Source organism: Galeopterus variegatus, unplaced genomic scaffold (assembly GCF_000696425.1).
Source record: "Galeopterus variegatus unplaced genomic scaffold, G_variegatus-3.0.2 Scaffold6400, whole genome shotgun sequence".
NCBI classification, from domain to species: domain Eukaryota; kingdom Metazoa; phylum Chordata; class Mammalia; order Dermoptera; family Cynocephalidae; genus Galeopterus; species Galeopterus variegatus.
Genome location: NW_007732511.1, coordinates 31,765 through 42,352, shown reverse-complemented (window position 1 = coordinate 42,352; position 10,588 = coordinate 31,765).

Below are 10,588 nucleotides of genomic sequence, written 5' to 3'. Positions count from 1 at the left end.
AAGCAGCATGAGAAGGATTTCAGAGTCTGAGATTAAGAAAATTGGATGGTTATATTAGAAGAGATAAGAGTTATACACTACAATTTAATATAATTTCTTTGGATATCAAAATTTGAAAGAAATATCTGTGCTACATTTCATAGTTGATTAATCTAAATACATAAATTGGAAAGTAAAATCTAAATTTTCAACGACTGCATTCTATAATGTGCATTTGAGAAGTATCCTTAGAAAGAGTAGCCCTATAGGATGCCTAAATTTATAGCAGCAGTAAAGTGAATATGAAGACAATTGTCTAGTTTTATAAATTGTCTGGATTTTATTTGTTTATTTTTCTTGATTGATATAAATCTCATTAGGAAAGTTAACATAAAACAAGAGGATGATTTGTTTTCCTTCTAAGTATCAGGTTCAATATTATTAATTCTAGGTGTCAACCAATAGATGAACTGTATATTGTACCTATATGTGGTATTACTTTAATTACTGTTTGGCTAGAGAGGCAGGTAACATGTCTATGCATGTCTAATCTCTTAATCTTTATCAGCTGAGGGGAAATAGTTTTCCTTGGATTCTTTTTTATTTTTTGATAATCACAAAGAGTAACTCCAGCAGTGACAAAATACTCTAAATTCTAAAATCAGCTTGCTTCTACAATATAACTTGCATATTTTATTTGAAATAGCTTCTTAATATGAATCTAGAAGATATGTCCAGATTTTTAGTTAAATAATATGTCCTAAAGTGTTCAGCACTCTCTTCCCAGGAATTTATTTTTTCAAAGATGCTTGTTTGAACTGTAAAGAAGAGGCAATTTTGAAATTAATAAATTTGTATAGAATATTACACAAAACTACTCTGCTTTCCCCCTCTCTTTATGAGCTGCCAGCTTTGGACAAAGAGACTTTTCTGATGACGACCGAATTACAGATCATCCGAGACCACCCTTTCCATGAGGAAGAGGTCAGCAATTAGAAAAAGTGCTGGTGGATTAACCTTAACACCGGGGCTGTCCAGCTGTGGCTTAGTGTTCATTCGATTCTTGTCATTAAGTTCCTAACAGATTCTTGAGGAAATAAAGGGGAAAGGGCAAAGTGGCTTGAAAATCAGCACATAACAACAGAGGGCACAAAACACAGTAACAAAAATGTATTCCAGATCTGTCTTTCCAAAATCACTAAAACAATGTGTCATGGAAAAAGCAGACTTAGGAAAGACCAAACAATATCCTGTCAATTCAACAGTATAATTACTTATTCTGATGAGTGGCACTGCCAGGAATATATTTTGTGAATTAAATAATTATAATAAAACATTAATCTAATTTATCCCAAGAATATCTGTTGTATTTCTCTCTCTCACTCTTTTATGGTAGAGAGTGAAGTTCGTGGCAGTTTGCCATGGTTATGTGATATTCTGGCAAGAAAATGCCTCATGTTATATCACAAACATATGGTCTGGTAATGGTTTTATATTATGTTCCTTTAGTGCATAAAGCATTTTTAGCAACCACTTTTAGGAGACCTCTTCTAGGCAAGAGCAATATGTTTTCTTGTCGACCTATCACATCAACTGTTAACACATGTCTCTACTTTTAGAGTTCACAATGGTTAAAAAGTTTAAACTTACCCTTATGTTACTTGTGACCTAAATTTTGATGATGCAGTGAAGTTGGTCACTGGAGCTCATCTGTGTTGAAGTTACTCTGTCTTCCTTTCAATGAAGGAATTCTCTCTTTTCAAGGGTTAGTGTTTCTCAAGTTACAACTGACTAAATTAGAGTGTGTACAAAATATGGCAACCAAGACGGTAAGGTGACTCTAGACATAAGGTTGCAAACTAGCCTCCCATGAACCAAACCTGGCCCACAGAAGTGTTTTGTTTGGTTTAGAGTGTTTAAACTTTTTTTTTTGAATTAGTTGCCAACATTTAAAAATTGGGAAATTTTGCATAGAAATCTTCAGTTTCTCTAAAAATCCGTGCAGCCCTGACCCACACGTTCGCAGAGCAAGAAGTGCAAATGCCAGGTAGCATCTGCCCCATCGCTTCAATCCCATTGAACACGCTGTCATTTGTTTATATTAGATATCCCACACCTATAGATGTCTGAGTTGGAGACTCTTCTTTTCAACTATGTTACATGAAACCTTGGGAAGAATTGCTGATGGGTAGCCCTGAGAAATAAATAACCATGCAAGAAAAGCAGCTATCCTCAAATATCTGAAGAATTGTTTCTGGTGATTAGATAAGTAAGGTATTTTTGCCTTATTGGGGGGTGGGGGGAGGGAGAAGAGGGCAAGGGGGAATCTAAAGGAAGGCAAATGTTGCTTCCATGGAGCAACAATATTTTGAATGATGGGTCAACCAGGAAAATGAGCTGACCTGGAACACAGAGGGACTCCTATCACTGGAAGTGCATGAGCAACGGTGTGACCGTGGTGGGATTTCCAATGGAATCTTAGGCTGGTGAGTTAGTTGACCAGTGATCTGCAAGACCCCTCCAAGTCCATGAATCTATAAAATTGGCTTTTTATCATTCTCTTTGGAGCTGGAAAGTGAAGCCTCTGCTAACTGGAAAGAAGTTTGAATTTAAAAAACATTATATGAACATAGAGGTCTTTGACATATTTTTGTACTCACTGGGATAAGGACTAGTGAAAGCCACCATCATCCTTCTGAATCATAGACAGCCCCCGATTAGATTTTTTCAGAATGTTACTCTCTAGTCATAGAGCATTTGATTTCCTGTCTAATAACACATGGCAATCAGATGTATAGTTTTTCTTCTGGGGAAAAACACTGATTATTTTTAAAACAGTAACATCAGCACAACTGTCAGAAAAAGAAAAAAAAAAGAACAGTGGTTTTGAAATCACTCTGAAGCTTTTATTTGCTGAAGGGATTAAAGAGAGAACATATAATGTCCCTAAAGTCTTTACAAACCACTGAAAAATTTACAATAATTGCTTTGTAAAACAGCAGTAATTGGGAAAGCCGATTGGTATAGGCAGAGCTTTCTCTTTTAAAGGTTTGCTTTCTTTTTTTTATTTTTTTTTCCTTTTTGTCTTTTTTTGTGACCGGCAACGGATCGCAACCCTCAGTGTTGTGCCCGTACCAGACCGGGACCGGCAACGGGATCGCAACCCTCGGCGTTGCCCCCGCACCTCGCTCAGCCAGTGAGCGGGAACCGGTCTGTATGTGGGATCTGAACCCTGGGTGGGAGCGCCGCCGCGCTTCCCAAGCGGCGCACTGTAGCAGTGCGCCACCGGGCCGGCCCAAAGGTTTGCTTTCTTATGTAGACCAGGGATTGGCCAATTAAAGGCCTGCAGGCCAAATCCAGCCCACAACTGGCTTTCATAAATAAAGTTTTATTGCAATATAGCCACCCCCATTTGTTTACATATTGTTTATGGCTGTTTTTGCATCACAATGGCAGAGTTGAGGAGCTCTGACATAGAGTCTGGCCCCATAACCTATAAGATTTACTATATGGCCTTTAACAGAAAAAGTTTGTTGACCCTTGACATAGACCAGTTGACTTATGTCATTTATATCACTACTTCTTGTCAGTAAAACAAAAAAAGTCAAGTGAGGTCTTTATCTTGATGTTGCTATAGAAGAAAATACCATATTCTCCTGTTTTGGCTACGGGTAAACAAAAGGCAGCTTTTATCTCATCTTCTGACTACTCTGTCTCCATTTTCACCTTGCACCTTCTGAGATACAAAACTCAACATCTTTTTCATTTTCACACGAGGAACTCACTCGTGCAGTCATAGCAGTGAGCTACACAGACTTTCACTACAGTGTTTGGGGCGAGGTGAGCTCTAGAAGGAGGCGTAACGTTTCCCATAGTAAATAACTTTAAAATCCTTTTAAAACTTTGTCCAGAGTTCTTTCTGCCTGAAAGCTGTTAAAAACTTAGTGAATGAAAGTTTCTTCCAAATTTGATCATCCCCGAGATAAGTGAGAGGGAGCAAAATAGAAAGGTTATTTTCTAGGCCAGCCCATGGCTCACTCAGGAGAGCGTGGGGCTGACAACACCAAGTCAAGGGTTAAGATCTCCTGACTGGTCATCTTTAAAAAGAAAAAAAAAAAGTTATTTTTCTTACCAGTATTGGCTTCATTTTAGTTTTCCACTTCTTCTGGAGATGAGAAGAGGACCATGCCATTGCAGTTTAGAGTCTGTTTATAACCTCTGGTCAAAATGTGGAGATCACTGGTTTAGAGGACTGATCTGGTTCATTGATGTGGTATCTCCTAGTTTCCTTAATAATGTATTCTGCACACATTCTAGAAAAGTCACAATATTACTTCTGCAGCTGAGATTTTCCACTCTAACAGTTATTCTAAAGATTACATTTTGGATGATGGAAGGAGAATATATTGTTGCTAAATATAATTTGTATATACCGTGTAGTGAATGGCTTTTGCTCAAAATTTGAATATACCATTGCTGGTATGTCAAAATAGATGTGGTGAAAAAACCTCCTGCCCCAACACTTTAAAGTACTCAGTAAGATGAAAACACGTCTTTAAATGCAAAAGTGATCTCACAAGGGAAGGAAATCCACAAGGGCCAAAAGCTACAAGAGAAGCCTTAAGAGTTTTCTTCTTACTGCAGCACTCAGTTTCCTGGATTTCTTCTGGGGACTGTCACCTTCTCCTCTGTACCATGCAGAGGCGTCTGACTCTGACCCAGTCTTTACCATCACACTTCCATACATATTTTCCTCAGCAAGAAGAGTTAGTCTTCAATAAGAGCCCACCCTTCCTCAGAAGGTAGTTATGTGTCTTGTACCAGGTGGGTCCATTCCCCCAATACCATCCCAAGCAGTGCTTTCAAAGTATTTCTATAAACAAATGCAGCATTCACCCCAAGAAGAAATCTGATAAAAGGAATTTTCTCCATTTCATTACCCGAGTTGGAAAAAAGATCATGTGAACTGATGAAGTTGGAATTGGTCTTCTGTGAGGTGTACTGCGTAGCACGTGATCTTTTCCCTGCAAATAGGGGGAAGACTGTCAGAGAATCCATAAGCTGGGAGCAGAGCTGGTCAACACACACCCAGTGGTTCAGAAGCCGGCCGGCCCTTGCATCAGTTCTGAAATCTTTCCTTTCCTCTTTCAGGTACTCATTGATAAGTACGATTGATAATGACTTTATAGACCTATTTGTACTAGTGAGCACCTCAAAGCAGGCATCAGTCAGTGTGAACGGAGAAAAGGAACTGTGAAAAGGGAGTTTTGAGAACACATCATTCATACAGAACAGTGTCAGTGTCAAGAGGGGCTTTTCTGGAGTTCAAGTAAGGCATGAAATAATTTGTGGTACCAACAGGGAAACTGGAAAAATCAAGGGATTATGTTAAAATATTTAAAGTTTCTGAGACTGAACACAGTTCATTCTGACTTATTCATCAGGTCTTAGCTCAAACAAATATCACTTTAAGGAAGGGTTTCCTGACATCCCCAAAATCTTTGTCAGAGTCTCCTGTTACTCACTCTTGCAACCTCTGAATTTATTTCTTTTGTGCTGCCTGTGATCATTGTAATAGCATAATTAATTATGCTATTTGTTGCTTAATATTACATGTGCACCCTCTAAATGCACATTCCATGAAGAATTTGCTAAAAGAGCAAAACCAAAAATAAAATTACTGCAATGATAAGAGCCATTATAATATTACATTGTTTACAATGCACCTTTGAGCAGTGTTTTTCAGACTTTGAAAAACCACCACTCAGTAAGAAAAACATTGTACATTCTGTATGTATGTACACAACATACAAAATTAAACAAATGCACTAAATCTGACAATCAGTACATGTAGTTCGTTCTAAAATCTAATTAATTCTGTTTCCATTTTTTAAAGTGTTAGTTGTGACCCTCTAAATTAATTCTATCACCTATGTATGAATTGTAACCTCTAGTTGGAGAAACCCTGCCCTAGGGCACTTTGGAATCATAAGATATAATCGAATGTTGAATGTGTTTAAATGTTGCTTTCATTCAGCTGTCTCTATATATTTAACAGAATTTAGTCAAAATATTCTTTCTAGATACAGCACAAATACTTGTTAAGGGCTCCAAAATTCCTTAAATTAACATTCAGTTGGTAATGCCCCACTCTGGGTACTTACAGGCAGAGGGTGCTGTGGGGAAGATGGCCCAGTATGCCAAAGTCCTAAGGTAATAATTTACTTACAAGCAGTGTAATTTACCTGATATTCCTACTGTACATTTATAATTAGATTTAAATTTCTTGCCCAGTTTTACTTTATATCAGACTAACATATGCTGTGCTACAGATGGAAGTCCCAAGTTATTTAGCATCAGGGGCCCTGGGGTCTTGTGATTCCAAATTAAACATATAAACCATGCAAATTAGGATATGGCCACATGCTCAGCCCTGCCAAAAAGAAATCCAGCAACAAGCCTAAAATGCATTGAGGACTGCCTTTTCTTGCTAGGAAAATTTTTATTAGGCTTAGAGATTGAGAGGTTTTAAGAGTAAACACTCAAATCTAATTGCTATGACCAGGTGCATGTATTTTCTCAACCATCAAGACAGGCATTGCTGGTGAGGCAAGCTGGTCCAGTGTTTTAATGTTGGTAGAGTGGGCATAAAATTAGTGAATTGACCAGAATTTTTGTGAGCTTAATATCTGGAAAATATTTTCACATATTGATGACTTAAAATGTATTTTTCTGTGGGTAATGCTGTATCAGTGGGAAGAAAAATCCTAGAATGTAATGTAGGAGAAAATATAGATGACCTTGGGTTTGGCAATGATTTTTTAATTACAACACGAAAGACAGGATTTATGAAAGAAATTGATAGGCTAGTCTTCATTAAAATTAAAAACTATTGCTCTGTGTAAGACACTGTCAGAGTGAAAATACAAGCCACAGACTGGGAGAAAATGTTTGCAAAAGACATATGATAAAGAACTGTTATCCAAAATATACAAAGAACACTTAAAACTCAACAATAAAATAACGACTCCATTAATAAGTGGGCCAAATACCTTAAAGGATACCTCACCAAAGAAAATATACAGATGAAACAAGTAAGTATATAAAAAGATGCTCTGGAGCTGGGGACCGATCCCTCCTTCTGCAACCAGGCATACTGCCACTGCCACAGGGCCCGCCTTAGGTCCTGAGGCTTGGATCCGGGGACAACCCCTTCTCCTGCAACCAGGAAAGGCACATGCCAAAAACAACACTTCCGTGTGGGTGGCCCACCACAGCCACCACAATAGCCACAGCAGCACGAAAGTGGCTAGATGCCACAACCACCATGCAGATGGCCTGCCAGACACTTGAATGCATTGATAAAAGGAGAGTCACCAGTGGAGACCAAAAAGAGAAGAGGATGTCTCTCTATGCAAAGCCCATTCCAGAATGCTAGAAGAAGCATCTTCTCTATAGTGGGGGACCTGAACACATCTCTCAGCACTGGACAGATTATCTAGGCAACAAATCAACAGAGTAACCATTACTCTTTCAGAGGGAGAGAAGAAATCTAGGGTTATCAGAGCTGGGAGGGAAGAGGTAAAGGGGGATGTTAAGAGATTGGATAAGGGGCATAAAGAATAAGTAAGATTTGTAATAATACATATGCTAATAATAATAATAAAAGATGTTCCACATTATATGTCATCAGAGAAATACAAATTTAAAAATGAGATCCCACTACACAACTATTATTAGAATGGCTGAAATCCAGAACACTGATGACACCAAATGCTGGTGAGGATGCGGAGCAGCAGGAGGTCTCATTCATTGCTGATAGGAATGCAAAATGGTACAGCCACTTTGGAAGACACATTGGTGGTTTCTTACAAAACTAAACATAATCTTACCATATAATCTAGCAATTGCATTACTTGATATTTTACCTAAAGGAGTCAAAAACTTATGACTACATGAAACTTGCACACAGATACTTACAGCAGCTTTATTTATAATTACCAAAATTTGGAAGCATCCAAAACATCCTTCAGTAGGAGAATGTATAAATAAACTATGGTATATACAGGTAATGGAATATTATTTGGCACTAAAAAGAAATGAGCTATGAAGCCATGAAAAGACATGGAGGAAAGTTAAATGCTTACTACTAAGTGAAAGAGGCCAATCAGAAAGGTCACATTCTGTATGATTCCAACCATACGGCATTCTGGAAAAATCAAAAGTATGGAGAGAGTGGACAGATCGGTGGTTTCCAGGGGTTAGGGAGGAAGGAGGGATGACTAGGCAGAGCACAGAGAATTTTTAGGGGGGTAAGACTGTTCTATACAATACTACAGAGGTGGACACATGTCTTTATACATTTATCCAACCCTGTAAAATGTGCAACACCAAAAATAAGCCCTAATGTAAACTACAGACTTTGAGAGACAATGATGTGCCAGAGCAGGTTTATCATTTGTAACAAACGTACTACTCTGTTGGGGGGGGGTGATGGAGGACGTTACGCGTGTGTGAGAGAAGGGGCATACGGGATATCTTTATACCTTCCTCTCAATTTCATTGCAAGCCTAAAACTTCTCAAAAAAAAAGCAGAATCTATTCTTTTTTTTAAATTTTACAATGTGAACATACTTGTACCCGCGTAACAAGCACTCATATCAAGGAACATGCATTTCTAGTTATGCTGGAAGTACAGTCCATGCCTCCTTCCAATTATTGCCTCTTTCCCAAGGGTAACTATTATCCCATCATCAAATATAATAAATGACTTTTGTCAGTTATTGAATTTTATATAAACGGACTCCTGTAGAAGGTACGTTTTTATATTTGGCCTCTGTCACTCCACTTTATGTTTATGAGATTCATCCATGAGTTTGACTGTAGTTGCAGTGTGTTCATTCTTACAGCTGTATAGCACTCCGTTGAATATAACATACTTTTTTGCATACATTCTATGGTTGATGGACGGAGATTCATCCATGAGGTTGACTGTAGTTGCAGTGTGTTCATTCTTAGAGCTGTATAGCACTCCGTTGAATATAACATACTTTTTTGCATACATTCTATGGTTGATGGACATTTTGGTTGTTTCCTGTTTGGAACAATTATAAGCCCATGAATTCTCTATGGACATTTTTGCATCTGTCTTCCAGTGAATCTATGTATGCTTTTGTATTGCTACACCTAGCAGTAGAATTGTGGGAATGTAAGAAGCGAAGATGTTCAGTTTTAGTTGAAATCTCTAAACAGTTCTCCAAAGTGGTTGCACCAATTTGCATTCCCACCCGCAGGGTATGCAAGGCCCAATGTTCTCATATTGTCAGTCTTTTGAATTTTTTGGCACTGCAGTGGGTATTTTTAATTTGAAGAGCATGTACTTTGGAATTAGACAAATGTGACTTTTTTCATGTTGTGTCAAGTTCTAACAGTATTACCTCATAGGAGTGTTGCAAATCATAAATGAAATAATGTATGTGAAATTATAACTATTATTTCTTAAGCATCTCTCATATGCCACCATGAAGTATTTACCTACAGTGGGAAGCTAACACATAGTTCTTACAAGCAACAATAGTAATAATAGCTATATTCACCCTCATCAGACTTGTAAACATCTGATATTTCATAGAGTAGAGACACTGGGTTAATTGTTCCATTATTCCCAGAATATCGGACTGCTTTATCTCCTAAGACTCTAGAGGTAGAGTCTAGTGCTCTTTTTGATAGTCATTCAAAAAATGTATAAAGATGTCACTGAGGCAGAAGTGATTTGGTTATTTCTATGTGCTATTTCAGGACTCAGAGTCCCAGCATCATATCACAGTGTCAGGAAAGAGACAGCTTGGAGGAGACCAAGGAACTAGCAGGTGAAGACAGGGACTTTTATTTTTCACCAAATTAAAAACAAGAAATGACTGTTTGGGGGCATCAATCATGCTTTCAAAATGTTTTTGTTATTGAGTCTACATACAAATGTACTCATTTGTCAAAACTTCACCACATCTTCTTCTGCAAAGAGGTGTCATGTTGCCTTAAGCATTAAACAGTGAAGTTGTTTCTAGTCTGTCTCCCCACCCAAAAACCCCTTCAGTTTAGAACAATGAGGCCCTGATTTTCAGAAGACATGCAGAAACCTTTAGGTTGGCAGATCTCTTTCAATAATTGGTATAAATCCAACAGCTTTTCAAATGCCAGGGCTTTGTCTACACAATAGGAAAATAAACATTTAAGCAGCAGGAAATGAAACATCACAGAGACTGTGGTTACAAGTTGAAAGTGTGTAGTAATTACTGCTGTATTATTAGGGAGGGAGAAGAAGGTGATTTGTATGCGCTTTCTCACTGACTGCTAGAGACCCACTCCCAGTTACGTTCACAAACAGGACACTCTTGGCTTTTACTGAACCGTGTTCTCACTTGTTTTTAAGTTTAACAAATGATTGTCCCCCCCAATACAAGGCTGTTTAGAAACCGTGAAAGACTGATTCTTAAGTTATTAAACTTGAAACATATTTTCCCAACACAGTTCCCTTAATTTTTAAAGGCTTGTATAATTTAAGGGAATTTAAATCCATGTGTTTTTTATTCACTTGCACTGACATCATCAA